Source organism: Triticum urartu, chromosome 4 (genome assembly GCF_003073215.2).
Source record: "Triticum urartu cultivar G1812 chromosome 4, Tu2.1, whole genome shotgun sequence".
In the NCBI taxonomy this organism is placed as follows: domain Eukaryota; kingdom Viridiplantae; phylum Streptophyta; class Magnoliopsida; order Poales; family Poaceae; genus Triticum; species Triticum urartu.
Window position 1 is genome coordinate 612,238,206 of NC_053025.1, and position 22,617 is coordinate 612,260,822.

At 43.0% G+C, this 22,617-nt stretch overlaps 1 pseudogene; it reads right to left on the reverse strand.

The window, feature by feature from the left end:
- Positions 1-502: 502 nt before the first annotated feature.
- On the reverse strand, positions 503-17,421 carry LOC125555006 (annotated as a pseudogene).
- Positions 17,422-22,617: the final 5,196 nt, after the last annotated feature.

Consider the following 22,617-nt stretch of genomic DNA (forward strand, 5'->3'; position numbering starts at 1 on the left):
AGCTACGGCAAGGTCAAACTGGCCAAGGCCAAACTATTCCAACTTCCAAGTATGTTTGGGCCGCCACTAGGGGGAGGATTTGCAGGTGTCCATGGCAGCATGGTCGAGCAAGTCCTCAGCGTACTTCTGTTGGTAGAGGAAGAAGCAACCGGCGGTGCACATGACGTGAATACCAAGGAAGAAGTGCAGAGGGCCCATGTCCTTCATGGCAAATTCACCGGCGTGAGGTGATGAAGGATGCGCTGGAGCAGTGCGAGAGTGCTGTCAATCATGTGAAGGTGGGTACAAATGGCACCAGATCCTCGGCTTCTCAGACCTAACATAAATTATCTGTATCCCTGAAAGCCAAAATAGGTTAGGCCAAAAGGAAAAACTACGCTCGCATGCAGCTGCTCCTGGCGGAAAAATTAAACGCCAGATCTTGCCGCTTCTATCCTCGAAACAATGCATTTCCTTCTTCGCCGGCACTAACATATATAAGGCACACAACTATAGTCTGGTAGATATAAGGCACACAACTATCCTCGAAACAATGCATTTCCTTCTTCGCCGGCATTAAGATGAACGGTCAAGGTTGCAGCCTTGCAGGAGCACCAGAATCAAAGCTTAGCCTAAAGCCTCAAAGGGCCACATAACCAAAGAATCTGTCTATACCATCTCTATCACCACAGCGTCACATTGTTGCACAATACAAAGCGGAACATCTAAGTTTGGGTATACAAATAGTGGCGCAGATTACGACGCTGATGGTTCTGGCTCTTTCCCCCTCCTCCCCATGTTGACAACCTTTGTACTGTCAGCTGGCGGCACGGTGTTAGGCTCCTTGGTGTACATGATACAGTTGTCGAGAGTGTGGATCCTGAGAGCGAGTGAGGATACAGTTGATGTCTTGATAGCAACTGTGAAGGAGGACCAGTACCACCAATCATTGTTGAGGAATTCGGATTTTATCATATTCTCCAAGACACTGGTCGCCACTACCATCTGGAAGAGGCACAGAACAGATACGATTAATCAGTGCAATGGATAATGACAGCGCTGGCTCTCAAGTATTTATGTTGTATATATGGATATGATGTTAGAGAGCTTTTAATGGACAGGCATAAAAATAATTAACACTACGTAGTAGATAGATATATATTTTGTATGACGAATTAAGGTGAACAAATAGATGATGAAGTCACCTCAGATATTGATTCTGCACGCTTCACAAATGAACGCCATGAACGCCTTCTCATCTGTTGAGACTTTGAGGCTCTGAAAGCTCCCTCAGGCAACGCTGCTTCTATATCAAGCAAATTGATCTTCTGTTGCTTTAGGATATGGGAGTTTCTTCCTGTAAGAGGTCTCAATGATGACTCCGGAACCAAGCCACCATTAACAGCCAGCAATCTTGTTGGCTTGTCTGTTGCAGAAGATGCTGCTTCCTCACAGGAAGTAGTATCGGTATCAGGGGCTGGCTCCTTAGTTTTTGACACATTTTCATCACAGGAAGTACTAGCTGCAGGACAATCTTGAGCAGAATTGGACCCCTCCTGCAATAACTTTTGTGCAGACATTGCCTGGCAATCCTCTAAGGAGCTGGAAACACAATCATCATTTGGGATGCCATCTTGCTTTTTGTTTTTATTCAGAATGACTGGAGCATCAATAAAAGCTGCACGTGAAGGGACAAAAGATGGAACTCCGTTTGATCCAATAAGTCCAATATCCTTCACTATCTCCTTGTTTGAATCATTGGTGGCAAATTTTCTGCAAATCTCTTCAAAGTCATATGGGCATGACTTCATCGGTTTTGTGGACCCAGAGGTGGAGCTAGGACGAACAGAATCCTTCTTCTTGTTGACATGTCCATTGCACTTTCCAGCATGATCTTCATACTCCATTGACGTGAAGTAAGTCTCATGACATGCTGTGCAGTGGTGTTGAGCAGGCCATATAGGCTCTAAGCAGTCGCAGCGGCATGTTTTCCCCAAAATTGCTGCAGCCTTGGTACTGGGAAGTTCCATAAGCTGCTGCTCGCTGCTGTTCGACGACCCATTGGATGATACTGGAGGATCACTGAGAACAAAATTACCCAGCTGGTGATGAAGATGCCGCTGCCGCTGCCAGTACTGTTGGATACCACGTTTCAGCTCCTTCTCTCTTGGATCGTATTCCCTTAGCCAGTCAACAAGACTACGGATTTCTTCATCTGATTCATAAATGACAACAGATGCAGAATTCCATCCTTTACAATCAGAAGTAGATGGTGGTTCCCTCTCCTGGCTTATCAGCATGCTTCCATCAACGACCAGCAAAGGACGTTTACCAGATCGTCCTAAAACGCAGTACAATCGACCCAAGGAATCCTTTCCAAGACAATCTCTTCTCAGGGATGCCATATTAAGCTCTGACTCTACGGTGCCAATTGACTCCTGCACTTTTGAAATCTGGTCCGATAAAGTATCCATTTCACCATATGAAGTCCTCATTTCCTCCTTATCTTTCAAATCCTTCAATTCAAAATTCAAAGCATAAAATTTCTTCTGGAGATCATTGAACTTTTCTGGACATTTTTCTATATGTTCTCTTATCAGGACTGTGTTGAGCATTTCATCACAAAGAAATTTCAGCATATCTATTCTCTGCATTTTGAAGATAAATGTTAGAAAATGGAGGTTGTCACTTTGTACACTATGAAAATCAGCACACAGAGAAATGATTAGGTATACCGTAAAATAATAGAGAAAAAAGATGATTAGACCAAGTAAAATCATATAAAGGAGTACAGCGAAATGTGCAATACAAAAAGAACTAAAACTTCCAAACACTAAAAAATAGAGATATCTACATGAAACATAGAAGAGAAAACCATACCTCTTGTGTGCTAAGCTCCCAGTACTCCTTTTGTGCCACTGCTGCAGCTAACTTAATAAGCATGTCATGATAGGGTCCTTTCCGTTGTGGTTCCAAATCCTGAACACCCTGGTCAAGATGTGATTTCCTTTGACCTGACATGCACGATGGTTTGCCGTGAAATGCATAAGACTCTGCTCCTTTTCGTTGTCGTTTAAAATCCTGAGCACCTTGGTCAAGATGTGACTTCTCCAGCTTTAACATGCACGGTGGGCAGAACCAGTCTCCTCGTGGTATACAAGCTAGTGGTGGCTTCAAGCAGTAAATATGGTATTCCGAGTCACAACCATCACACAGGAGAACAATGTGATCGTCTCTATCAATCCCACACACTTTGCAAGTACCATACTCCCATGGAGCTTTAGGTAATTTGGTTGTTGCTGTCAGAATATCCTGTAGATCCCCATGGATTTCTGAACCAGTATTCTCACTAGACAGGTAGCAATCAAATTTCTGAACAAGGTCGAGCACCTGCACCAGCCATGTAAAAAGAACAGAAAGCCAAAAGGTTTACTAAAATCATTGGTAATATAACTTAGTAAACAGAAAATTTAACAGTAAGCTAATATATACTCAAATCAGCATAGTAAACTACCATACAGAAAGGGATAACAAACCTCTGTCTTATGCAATTCAAAACTCTTAGAGAATTCCAGAATCATTTCCACTATATCCGTTCGATCTGCACATGCAGTGCGCAGATTACGGATTACCTGCAAGTAAACACATAACAGATCAGCAATTTTTCTAGTTTATGCAGAAGCTAACTCTCAGCTTGATTTTCTAGTTTCAGCACACTGTCTGTTACAAATCCTTTGCTGATCGAACAGTCTCCCAGGACCATGAAGTCATCCACGGAAAATATGAGAAAATATCCCATACGTATGACCATAGCATAATACAAAAAATGCTGTTAAAGAAAAATGTACCTCTTGCACATCCTCAAAAAAAGTCTCCCAGGACCCACAGTAAGCTCCCATAGCCAACCTTATATCAATTGTGCGGAAGTCCAAAGGGCGTGGCACCATACCAAAAAATCCAAGGATGCCCTGATCCTCATACTCATTAGAGTTCACTAGAATAGTTCTAAGCATATTCCGAAAAAGCTTATATTCATCTGAGGAAATGACATGGCGCAGAGCAATACGGCACTTCTTCAAGATAATCTCTGAGATGGAAACAGTTTTCCTTTCATTTCTTGGGTTTTCAGGCTTTTGTGGCACTATTACACGGCATGCCTCTGACAACACAGATAAAACAGCTTTCTATAACAAGAAAAAAAAATCCTTTAGTTTATTTTCCAAATAGTCCCCTAGTCACAAGGGTTCTCAAAAGAAAAGATAGCAAAAGTATCATGGCAAAGAATAAGTCTAATAAGGCAGCGAGCGAATGCATTTCTTCAAATACAGCATAAGCATGGCCGTGCTATGCACTGACTCCTCTTCTGGCAGCTATATAAATAGTAAAACTTTGGTTAAACTGTGATGCTGACAGCAAGTTCATGTTAACCGAAGTTTCCTGTTCAGGCTAAATAAGCAAAAACATGTAAATACAAAATACATCATCTGACTGGTTTTCAAGGTTTCAAGCAAAATTCTTCAACCATTCCTGTCATCCTTTCAAAGGGATACAATACTTCATCTCATAAAATGGTAAAACAAAAGAAGTGTTAGGGGAACTAAAAAATGGAATTTATGCATTCGTATTGCCGGCTAAGGCCAAAATACATGAGGAGTTCTAATCTAGACCGCCCCCACACAACAAACGTACTAAAACATAAAGTAATACAAACTCATACTTATATTTTTGCAACTCGTTACTTTTTACGAGAAAAACAACATAAGCATTGCAGATCGATCTATCAATAAAAAAGTTTTTATAAGGGCCTGAGAGCAGGTCAAAGCCAGAAAAAGGAAGATAAACACAGTCTGGAACAACAATAATACAATGACTGCAGCCTGCAGGAGCATTACTAACCTTGGTTGGTCCAGATGCATTAGCCTTGTAGACCTCTTTACTTATCGAATGTTCCAAAATTTTCCTTGCCCATTCTGGTGGTTTTTGGTCCAAAGCTTCATAAACACAATTTCTAATTCGCGTTCCCACATTTGTCGGTAATTTTCTCACAGGCTCTAGTGCTTTTGCCCAATCTGGCAATGTTCCATCATCAGCAATAGGCACCTCAGCAGAATACTTGTAATCCATCATAAAAACCTTGTTTCCTTCACTTGATAGAGAAGTGCATATCAAGTTCTCCGCCTCCAGAAGCAGCTGAAAATACAAGACAATAATTAAAGGGCAGCAAAAATTCACATAAAATTTACCATCATCTAAAATAAGAAATCAGGAAATTTATAATATTTAACAACAAAATTTCTGCAAACAAGTGCAAATGCTCTGAATAAAATCATAGAAAAAACAAATGGGCAGAGTCAACTGATTATACTCACCTTGCTAGGCTTGTACATACCTCTTTTTATTATTACTACAAAGTACATATAAATACAGTGTAATGGCATTCCCTGTTGTTTTACCCTATAAAATATAAAGCAATACTGATGGTGACAGGTAACCCAAAAAACCAAGGTTTTTTCCTAAGCAGGATAAAACAGGGATATGTGTTATGTCCCTCGTAGAAACAACATAGAAACATACTGTTATAAAGAGTTAATGTGTATAATATAATTGTACAGGGTTGCAATCAAAGCAAATATTAATAAAAAGTTGAAGAAAAAACTAAAAACAGATAGCAAATAACCATAGCATACAGAAAGCTAAAGACTACAGCTCATGTCTGATTGAATAAGGAAAGGACGGCACGATCCAAATGAATCACAAGGTTCAACTAATTGTACAAGTAAAATGCTTACCAGGGCATCCTTCTCCATGCCGGCAACCCCAGGTACTGCTCCGCACAATATGCCACCATCACCGTGTAGGCAGCGGAATAACTTCACCCTTTCTCGACTGGAAATATTTGACACATCCATGCACCCATTTTTGGAAGAAATAGCTAACATATACCTTCTAGCCAACTCTGGCCAAGTCAACTTGTTAGCAGTTAGCATATCAAAGTTAAAATCCTTTGTTGAAATAAGGTTCTCAGTGTCCTTCTTTCTTCCACGCCTGGGTTTTGAATCTTTCGGGTCAATGTTCAGCTTTGATAATACCTCACCAAAAAGAACCTTAATGAGTGCAAGATGAACCCCAGGCAATACTGTACCAGTGCACCTCCCAAGTGTCTTGGCTACCAATTTATCTAGACAAGCTTCCTTCATAGAGGAAGTTTCAACAGGAATAAATACAGACACAATCTCTTCATTATTGGAGAGACCAGATTCACTATTTGAATGTGATATAGAAGCATTTGCAGGGGAATTATTCATTGGTGAAGAGTAATCCCTACATTGTTGAATGCCCTTTGACAGTGTTTCTTCCGGACTTGCACAAATTGGCCATGGGTCAGCAAGTTCATCTTCTAATTGTTCGTATGAAGGCACTTCTTTGAGATCAATGATTTCGGCAAAGCGCCCCAAGAACTCCCATATCTGGAAGAAAATTTCAATGAGATGGATGCAAGAATAAAAAGGAAATGCACAACTTTGTAAAGATGTGTTTCTTGAAATAGCAGAAACTGTGAGAGATATTTAAAGAGCTACCTGGAAAACATCTGCCGCCGATTCTGGTTGAAGTTTATGGCTAATAGGACGTCCTGGAGGTAGCTCGCGGATGCTAGAAGCGCTGGGCTGAGCATGATCATGTAGCCCAGTCACCGCACCATGTCTATGATATGACGTATCTCCATTACTTTGACCATCTTTATGCATAGATAAAAGTAAACCACTTGCAACTGTCACAGAAGAGTGAAATTCGGTCCTATTGCACAAGAACTGGTAGTTTATGCAAGACCTGGATCTAGGAAGAGACTCCACAATTTCTTGAACAAATTCCAAATCAAGCCCAATTCTATCATGGTATAACCAATTCTTCAGTAATGTATAAGTAGATTCCACATCATTCTTCTTTTCTGTAACTCGTGGTATACTGGGGCCATTGGACGAGCAAAATCTAGCTAGGGGAGCGTAAGGACCATCAAAGTTCTGACATCCACTCCCCTTGTTTAATAAATGATTTTCACTGCTGTGCGTGCATGAGAATACCAGATGCCCATGTTCCCTGTACATTTTTTCACAAGCTTCCATCATAGCAGAAGAAATCATCCCCCATACTGAAGAGGATGATGTTCCCTCAAATGTAAACTCCCCAATTTGGTCATTAATATTGGCTTCTTTACTTGGTGGAGCATTCTCAGAATTTGATGGTAGTATTTGTGACATCATATTTGAACTCTGTAGATCATTGCAACCCAAAGAAGTCCTTTTCTCCTCCGTATCATTGGTAAGACATGATAACAAATCTTGTTTGGTCTCAGAGGGAATATCGATAATCATATAAATATTATCATCCATATCATTAGCAGTATCTCTGATAAAACTGCCACTTTCCTTTGTTTCAGTTGTATCGGCCATTCTTGCACCATTCTGGGAGAGAATAGTTGAAGCTTCTGGAAGGGGGAACGCTGAACATGGTAACCTTCTGACCTTAAACAAGGGCCCAGAACTTCCTCCATCACACACCTCACACTCAAGCAGTGAACCAGTAACTCTATCATGCCAGTAAGATGTAAAACCCACTGGCCATATCTGGTGACAATTGTGGTAGCATGCATGTTTATCGATTTCTCCCAAGTTAGTTATGAAGAAATCTTGATATTGAACAGGTAGGCCAACCTAGAGTAACAACACAACAAAGCAGTGTTATCAAAATTAGCGCCAAAGTGAACGTAAGATAAGCTGCAGTATAAAAAAACAAAGGCTGTACCAGTAGTAAACAATAACATCTAAAATGGACACCGGATGAAGAAACAGAATCTGAAACAGGTAATGAGATACTCACGCTGTGATGATGTGGTTGACGGTTGCAATTTTCCGCAAGAAATTTTGGAGGCTTTGGTGGATTTCTTTCTTCTGTAGGACTCGGGGCTGTTGCTTTCAGAAAATATGATGGCTCCATAGAAGTGCTGGAACTTCCAAACTCGTGCTTCTCAGAAAACTTGTGCAATGCTGATGTTTTTGGAAAATCTCTTCTCCTGCGGTGTGTGTGATTTGACCTCTGTTCTATGTTTCCATCAGCAATGAAATCTTGATCCACGGGAGGAAATTCTTGTCTCATGCTAAAACAATGAGGAAGACCAAATGCTGGCACAAAGTTATTCCCATCTGCAACATGATAGCCACCAATGATGGTCAATAGTTACTTTAGAGACCAGACAGCTATAGCTTCAAAACAGTTGCAGAACCCATAATTTTTTCGAACTGGAATTAAATTTCCCTATATGGATAAACACATACTACGCCTTGCCACACATGCACTGAACACGGGGGCAAGCAGAAGTTACAGTGCATAAAAGGTGTGAAAAATCTCCAACAAAAAGCAAATACATCTCCCTTGCAGTACATATGATTGTTCTAATATCCTTACCATAAAGAGTTGTATTATTCAATTGCAGCCCCTCAAAATGTGGAGTAGCCAATTCAGTCAAATGAGCTCCATCAGCAACACTTACTCTGCGAGGATCAAAAGAAAATATTAACTCTCTTCTGATGATAATGTCTGTACAACAAAGGTTATAAGAAAACTTCCTATAACATTTCTGATATTATTATTTCAGAGCACCCAAAACACAGTCCAGTTTATAAAGTTTATCGCTAAATAGTTGCCACAAGTTACTTGTAGTTTAAATTTTCTTTGCAATAAACAGAATATCAAGAAATCAGAAGTTTTTTTCCTTTGAACAGATCTTTCAAGAGTAGTCAAAACAATAACCACTTGTCAATAAAACAGCGAGCATCATGTAGAATAATGAAAGCACTGCTCTGTAACACGATGAACCAGCTATGGTAAATGCAAGCATGCTTTCAGCGCTTATTCTCTTCAGCATAGCACATAAAAGTAGTCTAAAACAATGTAAGGACAATAATGATTTGATTGTTCTACAATTTAGTTTGCAGTACCACTGAGAATTATTGGTGGGCAACCTATTCAACTGTTATAGTTATATAAACTTCTTAACACACTTATATGCAAAGACGATACAATTAAGAAAATTCAACGCCATAATATCACTAAAGGTACAGAACAACAATCATCAAGATAACTAAACATTGTACAGAATGATGGCACCGTCTTGCTAATAATCACTAAAGGTACTTTATATACATTTAACAAACTCCATGTCACCATTCCAGCATGTATATCTTACAAGAAATGGCTGTGTATATAAACAATAAAGTAGAACAATTTGGTGTAGGGACACCTGGTTGAACGATTTCTGTACATAAGCCTTTGTATTTATGTGGATCTAAATGTGATATTAAAATAAGTGGATGAGAAGTTGGGAAAAAGGGCATGTGTGAGGGTTGATGACCGAAAGCATAGAACGTTACTTTCTGACTGACATTCTTTTTCTATAAATTAGTGTGAAATATATCCTTTGAAAATACAAGAACCAAGCAATCCGACACGTGACCATGGCCCAGTCTCCAAAGGAGACCATCCTTGCAATATTATGGAATAACTCAACCAAAATAGGAAAGGACTAAAACCATAACATCAGTGAACTCTAACCTACACTTCAAGTCAGGTCGGAATCCATCACATGTTTCACAAATGCTCGCATAATTAATCTTATGTGTTGTATATGATCTTGAAATGCTTTAATAATGGAAAGGCATCATTTCCTAACAATTGGGTAAAATGCGTATTTACTTATCAGAAAAATTTGCAGCCATGTGAGAGTTGTCATCAATGAAAAAAATAGCAATGGCTGGCGACTAGGAGCAGCATGGCAGCGGCAAGTTCAGCGCGACTAGCTTCCTCTGCCATGGCGACAGGAGCAGCAAGGGAGCGACGCGGATGGGGATTTGGGGGAGGAAGTAGAATGAGGCCGACACTGCTACTTGGAGACGGGATGAAGAAAGGAGGCTCTCATCTGCTGGCTGGCTTGCCGGCATCGGCGGCTTGGCTGACATGGGCGTTGCGCGACTGACTTACTGGAGTTGGTGGCGTGGCCGACGCCGCTACTCGAAGATGAGAAGAAAAGAAGCTTCTGGCGCTCACAAACCGCCACCCCTTCACTCACGAGTCACGAGATGCCGCTGCCACTCCTCTTCAAGAGCGGCGTTCGCCGAAGCTCCCCTTCAAGAGCCTCCACAGCCCTAGGTCACGAGCTATCGAACTGGTGGAAAATGGGGAATGAGGGTGACGATTTGGCTAGGTTAGGTCGATGGGCTGTTGTATGTGTTGCGTCTGCGAGAGAGAGTGAGAGTGGATTGGCCCGATGTAAGATGGGCTGGGTGTATGCTAAAATGCTAAAACATTTTTTTGCTTAGCGCGGGATTAGCACCGTAGCTAGCAAATTAGGTAAAACATATCGTGACCCTTCCAGAAACATTATCGCAACGCTATAAGGCCGAAATATCGCACTATTTTTTTAGTTGGTTGTCATGTTAAAAGAATAGAATAGATGATTAGTGGTTTTCAATACATAACTTGGTTAATGGATGCCCTTGTATATAGACCTTAGATAACTCAGCGTTAAGAAAGGCATTCTGGTGACATAATGTGGGAAAGGATTGCAGTGGGTCACATAATGTGGCAGGGTGGCATCACGAGCATAGGGGGATACCATGGCATACCTCCCGGAGAATCACCATAGATGTGTGCGCTGAAATGTAATGTCTCATGAGCATAACTAATCGGTTGTGTAGAAGGTCCCACTCAGACTTCTATGAAGATGCACTGAATTGTGTCATGGCTCGTTAAACTCAGAAAATACATACGACACCGGCAATTAAACATTACGTGTTAAACCTTGAGAGGTTGTTACTCTAAGCCTTCAGAAAGTACCTAATAGCTCTTTAATTTGAGACACAACGATGATTCCAATTTCACATCAGAACTATGTTTATAGTTTGGTCGAATGCTAGAAAGAAAGATGGGATAACATCTCAAATCGAACCTTTATAAGGAGTTAGACCAAATGACCATCTACAAGTAAGGTGTAAGAAAGAGTTGCCACTTAATGGAAAATAATGGAAATTGTTAAAATAGCAATAGCAGCCGCAAGTAGAAACATATTGACGATAATTTTTGAACCGCGACAATGGTCACAGACTCCATAGAAGGTTATACATAAATGCCAAAAGGGCAATGTTGGGGAAGCCAACAAACCAAAACTGCCCCCTCGTCCTCTGCCTGGGCGACACGGGCGGCAAGCTGATCCACAATTTCAGGCGGACCTCTTCCTGAGTATCCTCTCCTCGCCGCCACCAGGAGTGGCAGCCGGGCTTGCCCGTGCAGCCGGCGACGGCGGTGCGGATCCGTTCCTGTTGTCATTTAGTAGTCCTTTGCGATGTACTTTGCAGTGACTTGACTCAATAATGACGGACATGATGCAGCAGCGACAACAATTCATCGCTGGGCAGGAGCTGCAGCACACCTTTCATATTCCTGATGGCATTGGCTTGCAGCACGCCCCTAACTGGCGAAGGAAAGGGAGCCGACACAACCACCATGTCCCCAATCTGGAGAGCCTATTCATCTAATAGGGGCTAGCACTGCTCCCGAGGCACCTCTTCGGTGTTAGGGCATGGAGGGATGAGGTAGTGGCGATGCAGCAAATGTCGCGGCCATCACCCATGTATTAAAGGGGATGTGACGGTGGCCATGCCGCATATGTCGCGGTCGTAACGCCCGATCTAGCTGGTGCGATGTTGGGCACTGTTGGTCATGCTTGACTAACTGGTGCTACCTCCATCGACGCAACATCGGCCGAAAATTGGTCGTCGGAAGGGTTGAACCTCCAGGTCCAGCAAGATCCATGATCTACATCACCGTTGGTGATGCATGACAGGGTCCTCCATCCCGGCATAATCTGCTGCACATGCGATGCCGATGGTAGTGGCGACATGTGGTGATGTTATCTCATGTAGATCGGTCATGTCCTACCACTTGCGAGGATGGTGCTGGTATGCCTGATCGTCTTAAACTTGGGATTTGGGTGATGCATGTGACCTTCCGCCCTCATCAAAGTATGTGTCGTGTTGTGGCAAGCGGCTCTTGTAGTGGTTTGGTTGCATGCTCATGCAGACATGGTCATCTCTTGCGTGGCATCTCACATCATGACCATGCGCATATGAAGCTACCAGGGTAGTGGAAAGTGGAGGAGACAACATATGATGACTTCGATTGGGTGGTGCTCCTAGAGTACCCGGTCTTGAGCTCCCGTGGGAAAACCCTAGGTCTAACCTTGGTTGGTTATACTTGGCAATGGTGGCGCTTATGCGTCATTTCCCTCTTGAAGGCATTGCTTGGAGTTTTCTTGGACTTGATCTTTAGGGTGAAAACCCATGAACTGGCCTTCGATGGTGGATCCGGCTGAGATTCCTCGATGAGGGTGTTTTCTTTCAAAGAATCCTTCTCATAGTACAATGTTGTCAAAAGATGGTTGGTGTCGATGGTCGTTGTTGTATATCGCTGATCCCTGTTTGGATCACTTCAGGTTTTTTATTTTCTTTCTTTCACCTTGGCATAGATTCTGTCTTATATGACTTTGCCTTTTGCCAATGTGATCCTTGTGTGCATGCATAGTGTTGGCTATGTGCATCTTAGTTATCCCGAGGTTGGGTGTTTGCTCATTATGCTTGTATAACTCGATGCTACATTATGAGTTAATGAAAAACACCCTTTGTCAAAAAAGAAAAACATCGGGGAAAACAGGTCACGGGAGAGAGAAGAGATTGGAGTTGGACCATGCTTGATCTACTTAGGATGGGTCACAGGGAAGAAAGAAATGGAAAGGCTTCAATGCAATTGTTCAAATAAGGAAGGGTTCTGACAATCCAAGGAAATTATTAGCTAAAGGAGACACATTTTTTGAAATGATTTTTGTGGCTTTGAATGAAGTTGAAGACAAACAAAAGAACTCGATGGAGTAACAAATAACCCTGGACATGCCAAACTAAAAAGATCCTTTAGAGATCTAGCTAAAGAATGTGTAGCGAGGTCGAGAGGTCAAGGCCGACAATACTTAATCTGAAGAACGAAAGCTAAGAACAAGAGTCGTGCCCATTGATATTATGCAATGACGCGATGATAATTACACAAGAGGCACCAAAATAGATTGCCATGGCGATAGAGGTTAGGCACGGATGCTAGCAGGAAGACGCGGTACATGTTTGTTTGATGTCTCATACATTGTAGTGCAAGAGATGTTAGTGATACTGTTCACAATCTTGTGACTCACAACAAATTCTAATCATAACAAGAATGTAGAGGCTACTCAATCTTGTAGAAGATTTCTGGATTATGTGAACACAAAAGAACAAGTTCTATGGGTAGGTGCCACTAGAGGTACATGAGTGTGTTCAACCATCGACCATGTGAGCACTCTGCCCACCCTCCTTTTGTCTTTCTTACTATACATCAGTTAAGCCTATGGCATCATTGAAATTTGGAAATGTCAATATTAATTACTTAGTGGTAGGACCAGCTTCTTCATACTATTGCTCGACCCACGCGCGCCTGAAAAACATCTCAAAACCGTTCTTCCTCATGCAAGGCACCACTCACGGAGAGTAGTGATGAAGCCCTTTTGTGGTGCTGGTGTTGGAACAATCGTGGACCATGGTTTTCCTTATCAAGCGAAATGTTTAGACGAGGATGAAGACACATGCTCTAGTGGTGGAAGATGGTTCGTCACGAAGAGCGGTGGTACAAGCGTTCGACCACAAGTATATACTTGATCTCTCTCCATGATGGGCTTTTCATAGAAGTTGTATGCATCATCTTGTGCTCACATGCCCCTTGTACATGAGATTGATGTGATGAAACCCTTGCAGTTGGACGAATCGTCGACCATTTCAATCTCCGCCAATTTCCCTTGCCTTCGACAACCGATTTAGCCTTAGGACGTAAGGATCAATACCTGGCTAGGAGTTTAGGTGCCTTCTTTGTTAGGCTTGTGTTTGGTAGTGGTGGCCCCATGGTGGTCTCCCAACTCCATCCTCGCCCTATTGTGACCATCACGATCTAGCTCATAGAGCTAGTGATTCTCAATGCTCGTTAATTAGGGGTTTGTGCCTTGTCTACTGGTTGCACATCCGAGCAACAATTTGACAGCCTACCTTGCAAGGGGTGTGTCCCTCGACCACGATATTTTTGTTCATATTAGGTTTGCACCACTTGAGCTAGGCAACTCATGTGGCTCTTCAAAACCTATAAGGTTGGCCTGGCTTGTGCATGTTTGATCTTTTGTGGTTTCGTCACCGAAGACATGGACAAACACTAGACATTAGATCGAAAGGACTTTGATGTAACTTCCGGTTTATCCTGGATCTTCATTGTTGGTGGCATTCTAGTTGTTCCGATCCACTGTACCATCGCTAATCAATCAATAAGGCTAGCTCATTTTTCTGACAGAATCCCCATCTACCATTTCCTCTAGATTAATTTCCATCCACAGCCCTGCAGCCAGACACCTTCGTCGCTGATGCTCCATTTCCTTCTACTCTACTACTAGTGATCCATTCTTCAATTAATCACAGCAATCCAAATAATCTTCTCTTGTGAACCCGATAGATTCATTAATTTACTGGAATATACTAAGTGATACCGAACCCCAAACTTAATGGACCGAAAGAGAACCCACAAAAGAGATGACTCACAGTAGAGAGAACTAGTTCAAATTTGCATACTAGAATTTTGGATAAAGAAAATGCCAGGCAGCAATATCATGCACCAATGCAAGAGAAACCAGTAAGATACCTTCGCAATGAAAGAAAAAGAACAACTACAAATTTCTCTCCTACAGATTGCAAGCCATGGTGATTTTAAAATTTCCTAAGGCTGAACAACTACATTGCTGTCACCCAAACATGCAGGTGTGTCCTACTTCAATAAACTAGGAACACAAATCAAATTAGCGCCACAACAAGAACAAAATAAAATTATCACTGCGCATGCCCTCACGCCGTGAAAGGGTGACAACATTATATTAGCACAAGGAGGCCGCATGACTTGGCCGTGCAATACTTGGGCACATCTAAACGTGCTTTAGCAAAAGCGGGGAAAAAAGGAAGACAATAAATTAATCAATTGTCCTGCTCCCTAAGTCAGCCCGTTAATTACACTATAGGTTATACAAGAAGAATAACTGCGCGGTATACCTTCAGGGTCGATTGCTGGAGGAATAAATTAAGTGATCGCCGGGATCGTGTACTCGATGGCATGGCGCATCGATCGGTACGGCGGCAGGAGGATCTACACGAGCTGAGACGGCTATCATGGCGTTCTAATCTGTGGCGTCTGGCGATCGACTAGCGCGCGCGGCGGCAGGCGCAGAATCGATCTCAACTGGATGGAGATGGTAGGCTAGGTCAACTCACGGTGCTGGCCTAAAGATAAAACATGGGCTTGTTTTGGGCTTGGGTAATACAACTCGAGAGGTTGGTTAACTTTGGGCTTTTACAGATCCACGTACAAGGCTACAACTATTACCACGTACTGTATACTCATCCCTCGGTCGACTAAAAAAATCCCTCAGTCGACTAAAAAAAGTTATCCCTGAAACAAAACATAGTATATACTCACTCCGTCCGAAAATACTTGTCGTCAAAATGGATAAAAAGAGATGTATTTAGAACTAAAATACATCTAGATACATCCCCTTTTATCCATTTTGATAACAAATATTTCCGGACGGAGGGAGTACTTCTAGGTCGACAACATCAATTAATCAAAGTAGCTAATAAACTAAGGGGCTTCTACTTTTCAAAAAGGAAAAACTTATCCTTGAAAAAAAAACATAGTATATACTTCTCCGGTATATATACCAGTGCAATAATTCCTCAAAAAGACAAAACCCAGTGCAATAAACTAACAACACAAATCAAATTAGTGCCACAACATAATAAAATTATCATTGTGCATGCCCTCGTTGCCGTGAAAGGATGCCAACAGCAAATTAGCTGCAGTATCTCATATACCCTTCTTTTTTGTGGTAAATCAGGGAGAAACATACGAAAACCATGAATTACTCAGTGGAGCCACTAAATTAACACCATGCATGCTGCACTCTTACTACTAATGCTTTAGAAAGCCACTGCTACCAGTTGCTAATTATACTAGCATTTACTGTAAACCAAGTCATTTTGCAGGTCACAGGGTTACTAACAGTGAAGCAAAGCAGAAAAATCCAAAGACTGTTGACAGCAAGTGCATATCTGTGTAATTAATCATAAGAAGTAGCAAACCAAACATCAGCGATCGATATAACAAGCAGGCTCAAACCATCATGTCACGTTCTCGATTGGACTCACCATTACCATCTGCAAAGTACTCCCTCTCCGTCTGGGAATTACTTGACGTACGCATGAACAACAATCTACGTACTTCTTAGAGCTATATATAAAACTCGCTGAACAAAAAAACATGTAAAACCATAAGGAGGTGATCAAGAGGGAGCTGACATAACTGCCTGGTGATGTCTTGGACGGTGACGGCTCCTGCCGCACATTCCGGGCACGTCCAGTCCTTGTTCACGGCCACCCGAGGCCGCCGCACCGGCACGCCAGGGGTGGACAGCGGCGGAGGAGGCAGGACGTGGACGCATGATTTGTGGAACCCACGTTCACAGGTGTCGCAGATTATGGTCGATCCGGGCAGCTCGGGGAGGCCGCAGGACGCGCACGGGTTCCCGCCCCACCCCGCTACTCCCGGGTGCTGCGCTGGCACTGGAGGCGGCACCTGCGCCGACGAACCTGCCGTCGCGGCCCCAATGGCCGACCTCCACCATTCCCCACGCTGGCAGGCCAGCGCTATATCGCGGGCTTGGTGCGCGAGCAGCAGCTGAGCCTGCACGTTGGCAGGAGGCGGAAGCTGGGGTGGCCGCGGCGGCGGCGGACGAGCAAAAGTGGGCGACTGGAGAACCGGCGCCGGCGGCAGCGGCCGAGGAGCAAAAGTGGGCGACTGGAGAACCGGCGGCGGCGGCAGCGGCAGACGAGCAAAAGTGGGCGACCGGAGAACCGGCGGCGGCGGCAGCGGCGGACGAGCAAAAGTGGGCGACCGGAGAACCGGCGGCGGTGGCAGCGGTGGACGAGCAAAAGTGGGCGGCTGGAGAACCGGCGGCGGCGGCACCTCCTGCGATGAACCACCGGTCCCGGCCGCACTGGCCGTAGCAGCACCTGACATCCAGGATTCCGCACGGTGATACGCCAGCACTAGCTCGCGGGCCTGGTGCGGGAGCAGCAGCTGGGCAGGCACGTTGGCGGGAGGCGGGAGCTGGGGTTGCGGCGGCGGCGGCAGCGGCGGCGGAGGCATAAAAATGGGGGCAGCGAACTCATGCGGCGGCGATGGCGGCGGCGGCTCGTTGAGGTCGATGTCGAGATGTGGCGGGTGATCCATGGCGAACAGAACAGGGATCAGGGTCGCGCTGAAGCTCAGGCTAGGGGCGGATTCCGGGCATAGCAAACGGGGAGGGAGGGAGGAGGAGGTTAGAGAGAGAGAGAGAGAGCAAGGTAAAGGAGAAGCTCACGAGGGAAACAGGGCTGGGACTATGGGAGGGATTCCTCCGGGGAGAAGCAAAGGAGAAGAAACTGACGAGTGGACGAAACACGTGGAGGAGGGGCCGGGGACGCGTAGGTGGAGATGGGCTGTCAGTGAGCGATGCCCTGCCTGCGGAGCGCGTGACGCAAGCTCTTTCACCCGTGGAGCGGGGCGCGGTGCTCTACCGTCGGTTGGTCCTAGCTGTGTCTATGGTCGGTTCTACACAGAGACAAAACACATTTAGTGTAGTACTGGTAACGTATGCAAAAGTAGCTTTCAATTGCGTGATTTGCTGGAATACGAGATATACATCAAAATCGTTCATTAATGTCTTCATTTATTCGCATCCATCTTATAGTATATAGAAAAATATTGTATTAATTCTATGCTTTGCTGGAATACGAGAAATATATTGAAATCATACATTAATGTCTTCTTATTATACAAAATATATAGAAACCATTCCTTCACATTTATTTTGAAAAATATTATATTAACTTTGTGTCTTGCTGGAATACGAGAAGTATACTATTGGAATCAGTCATAAACATATTTTGAAACGGATGGAACACGCGGAGGAAGGGCCAGGGATGCGTAGGTGGACATGGACTCTCAGTGAGTGATGCACTGCCTGGGGAGATGGGCTGCGGTGGAGGGGAGCGCGTGACGCGAGCTCTTTTGCCCGTGGAGTGGTGCTCTACCGTTGGTTGGTGTTGGCTGCATCTAACGTTGGTTGTACACAGAGACAAAACACGTTCAGTGTATTGATAATGTATGAAAAGCAGCTTTTAATTGCATGCTTTGCTGGAATACGAGATATACACCTAAATTGTTCGTTAATGTCTTCATTTATTAGCATCTATCTTATTATATGGAGAAAAATCTTTTATTAGTTCCGTGCTTTGCTGGAATACGAGATATATATTGAAATCGTTGATTAATGTCTTCCTATTATACAAAATATATAGAAACCATTTATTAACATATATCGTGGAAAATCTTGTATTAATTGTGTGCTCTGCTCGAATACAAGAAATATATTGAAATGTGTCATCAATGTGTGTGTGTGTGTGTGTGTGTGTGTGTTTATATTGTTGTATTTACTACATATAATTCTTCAAATGATGAACACATTTTAATGTGATCACATCTGTAGTCCAAATGATTTTCTCAGATAATGATTGTTATAGTCGTGACTTTTTATTTGCAACTTGAATTAGAGTATATCAAAGCTATAAATAAGAAATATAAAACAATGATGGATATTGTTTACCTTAGTAGTGGCTTGTAGATTTTCTAAAAAGCAATTTTATGAAGATAAGGATTGATGTCAGCTTAATTTGGTATTGTATATGTTGACATTCGTTGGGTTTGTCCGTTGGTTTACACACCACGAAAAGAGGTTCAGTGCACATGTGTGGGTTTCACTAAGCATACCCTTTTTCGCTCATAAACGAGAACCAAATATTAATATATTTATTTAAGAGATTTTTACATTTCTGCCCTGAGTCGGTGCTCACCAGACGATTTTGCCCCTACTTTCAAAGGGTGCTCAGTTTTTCCCTAAACAACAAGATATATATGGTCACGGTGACATGTCTTTGACAAGATGGAAATTAAACATAAGGGGCATTTGTATAATCAAACACACTTGCTTAGGAGCAAAACTGGGCATAGTTCAAAACTAAGGGCAAAACTATCCAACAAGGCACGAATGTGAAAATCACTTTATTTACATGCCTTATGTACGATGTAGAATTGCACCAATAAAACTCTAAATTTGGAGATATTTTTGACTTGTTATAGTAACCGGTGATTAATCTTTTAATGATGATATGTTAACAGTGACCAACTGGTGTGTTTACAAATTATAAAAGTTTCATTTCAATGTTGTTACGGTAATTTATCTAAAAAATGTTCACAGGTTAGTGTGATTATGTTTTGCAGAATCGCTGAACTTTTGATAATATTTATTGGTATAATTGCAACTTTATTTTCATCCTAATTTAGAGAAATCTTAGCCATAAATGTTGAATAATAACAAACTATACAAGGTATTTTGATATGGTATGGGGATTTTTGATAAATAATTTTTCAAGGGAATTTTTTTAAATTTTGATCAATGAATGAGGCAAAATGTAAAATGTATTGATTTGGGTTTATCTTTGCTGTTGCATAGTGCTTGTCGTCAAATGTCCAACAAGCTTGTGTTTGTTGAATTTAGAGTTCATTTGCAGAAGTTATGGCAGCTTTGGTCTTACTTGCCTTCCTCGTTTGTGCTTGGCCTTTTGGCAGAGCCCAAGGGGTACTATCGCGTGGCTTCACGGTAGTACCGTTTAGGTAGTACTTCCGCTATGAGTTACCGTGGCTACCGCCGCTTGGGAAATGCCTTCTATCTACTCGTTGTTAGCTCGCGGTAGTGGCATGGTAGTAGCACGGTAGTACCACTTGTGCGGTACTTCCGCCTATTACTACTGCTGCTACTTACGCTTGTGTTCGAGGAGTGTGCAAGCTTCTGTTGCCCATTTTGCTCTTGCTATAGTTGGACGATAGTTAAATTGTAGTACCGCTTTGTGCAGTACTTCTGCTCTGGTGCCGCTCCACTGCCACTGGTCCCTCTGTATCTAGTGACAGTTAGCGGTAGTACCGCTCAATATAGCTAGTAGTACTGCTCCGACGGAACTACAGCGCTTGTACTCTACAGTACACACTGGCCGGCACTGGAACTACCGCTCCAAGCTGTAGTACCGCTTGACCATGAGCAGAGTGCATAACGGTTGGATTTGAACCCCCACTATAAAGGGGGTCTTCTTCCCCATTGCCCCTAATGGTTCTTCGCAAGCTTTCTCCTTCATTGTTGACCTCCAAAAGGCTTCACTTTCTCTCAATCCCTCCCATGATTCTTGCTTGTTTTTGAGGGAAAACAGAGAGGGGATCTTGATCCACATTTCCACCAATCCATCTCTCCTTTAAGTGAAGGGAACTCTTTGGATCTAGATCTTGGAGTTCTTTTGTGTTGTCCCTATTCTTCCTCTCATATTCCTCCACAGCTTTTGTTGCATTGGTGGGATTTGAGAGTGTGGGAGTTGAGCACTTCATGTGTTCTTGCCATTGCATTAGTTGCATTGGTTTGAGTTCTCCATGGTGATATGTGCACTAGTAGAAAACAGGGTACTAGTCCCGGTTCTAGAAACGGGACAAAACAAGCGGGACTAATACCCAAAACCTTTAGTCCAGGTTGGCTTACGAACCGGGACTAAAGGGGCTCCACGTGGCCGCTATGGGGCGCCCACGCAGGAGGACCTGTAGTCCAAGTTGCTAACACCAACCGGGACAAAATGACAGCCACGCGTCAGCAGCTCGCAGGCGCTGGGGTTTTGTTTTTTTAAGGGGGGGGGGGGTTAGGGGTTTTGGAGGGTTAATTTAGGGGTTTCATATTGTGTTAGCTAGCTAATAGAGAGAAGTGACACTAGTAGGAAATATGGTACTAATCCCGGTTCTGGAACCGGGACAAAATAGACAGGACTAATGCCCAAAACCTTTAGTCCCAGTTGGCTTATGAACCGGGACCAAAGTAGGTCCACGTGGCCGCTGTGGGGCGCCCAGGCAGGAGGACCTTTAGTCCCGGTTGGTAACACCAACCGGGACTAAAAGGCAGCCACGCGTCAGATCGCAAGCGTTAAGCTTTTTGTTTTTTTTAAAGAGGGAGGGGGGGGTTTAGGGGTTTTGGAGGGTTAATTTAGGGGTTACATATTGTGTTAGCTAGCTAATAGAGAGAAGTGACATCTCTTTCTCCGTGCTTGGTCGACACTAGCTACTATACATATAGAGAGAACTCGAAGCTAGCTAGTAAGCAAGTGAAGGAACCATTAATTACAAAATATTGTGATCATGAACATATATAGAGAGAGGTGACCTCTCTTTTCTCCGTGCTTGGCAGAATAACAAGTTCTCGTATATCTATCCGACGCTACTACATATATACAATATAACATCCCGGACATCATCAAGCACCAAACTCCCATTGAACTTTCGTATAGTATTCTCCATTCTCATTTATGACGTGGTCAAGAAAGAATCCTGCCAATTCCTCTTGAATTCCTCGTATGCGATCATGTGGTAGGAGTTCATCCCGCATCTACCAGATCTAATTTAAAAAGGTGGTCAATACATATATATGAATGAAACTCAACACAATTATTGGTAATAAAGTAAAATTATGAATATTGTTGTTTACGTACTTGAAATTGTTTTTCAGACAAGCCCCGCCACTACACCACAACACCAATGCAATGGCATGTAATCTGCCGGGAGAAAGCTCTTAAAACGGCATACTGGCTGCCGGGATGGTAGTTCTCCCGGCAGATAGAACCGCCACGAGAACGGCTGCCGGGGATTACTTCTCCCGGCAGATAGATATCTCCCGGCAGTTTAACTGCCGTTACGTACGTATTTCCCGGCAGTTAGTTTTCTCCCGGCAGGTTCCTTAGCGCAAAGGATTTTAGTTATCGGCAATGCAACTGCCGGTAAAAACTTGTTGGCCCGGCAGTTTGTATGCCATCACATTGATAAAATAGAATTTTGGGCAGCATATACCTATAATTTAATAACAATTCACAATGTCTAATTTAATATCCATGCACAATGTTTTAGCAAATCAGGACATCACACAATTTATGCATACACTTCAATCAGAGTTACATTTAGGCCTCATACTTCATTCGATAAACATAGGAAGCAAATATAACGAGTACATATATATATATTTCGAGATGGCACATAACCAAATGAAGTTGTGCCACAAAAGGGGAAGTGGCTTAACAGCCACCAAAATGGGCAGAGCTAGTCTCCAGGTTTAACAAACAGTTTCTAGATATGCCACATAACCAAAATAAAGTTGTGCCACAAAAGGGGAAGTGGCCATACAATGGCTTAACAGCCACCAAAATGGGCAGAGCTAAGTCTCCAGGTTCAACAAACATATTACATTATCATCCCAACACTGAAAATTGAAGGTCTTCCAGATCTTCAACTGCTTGTAGATCTTTGAAACCA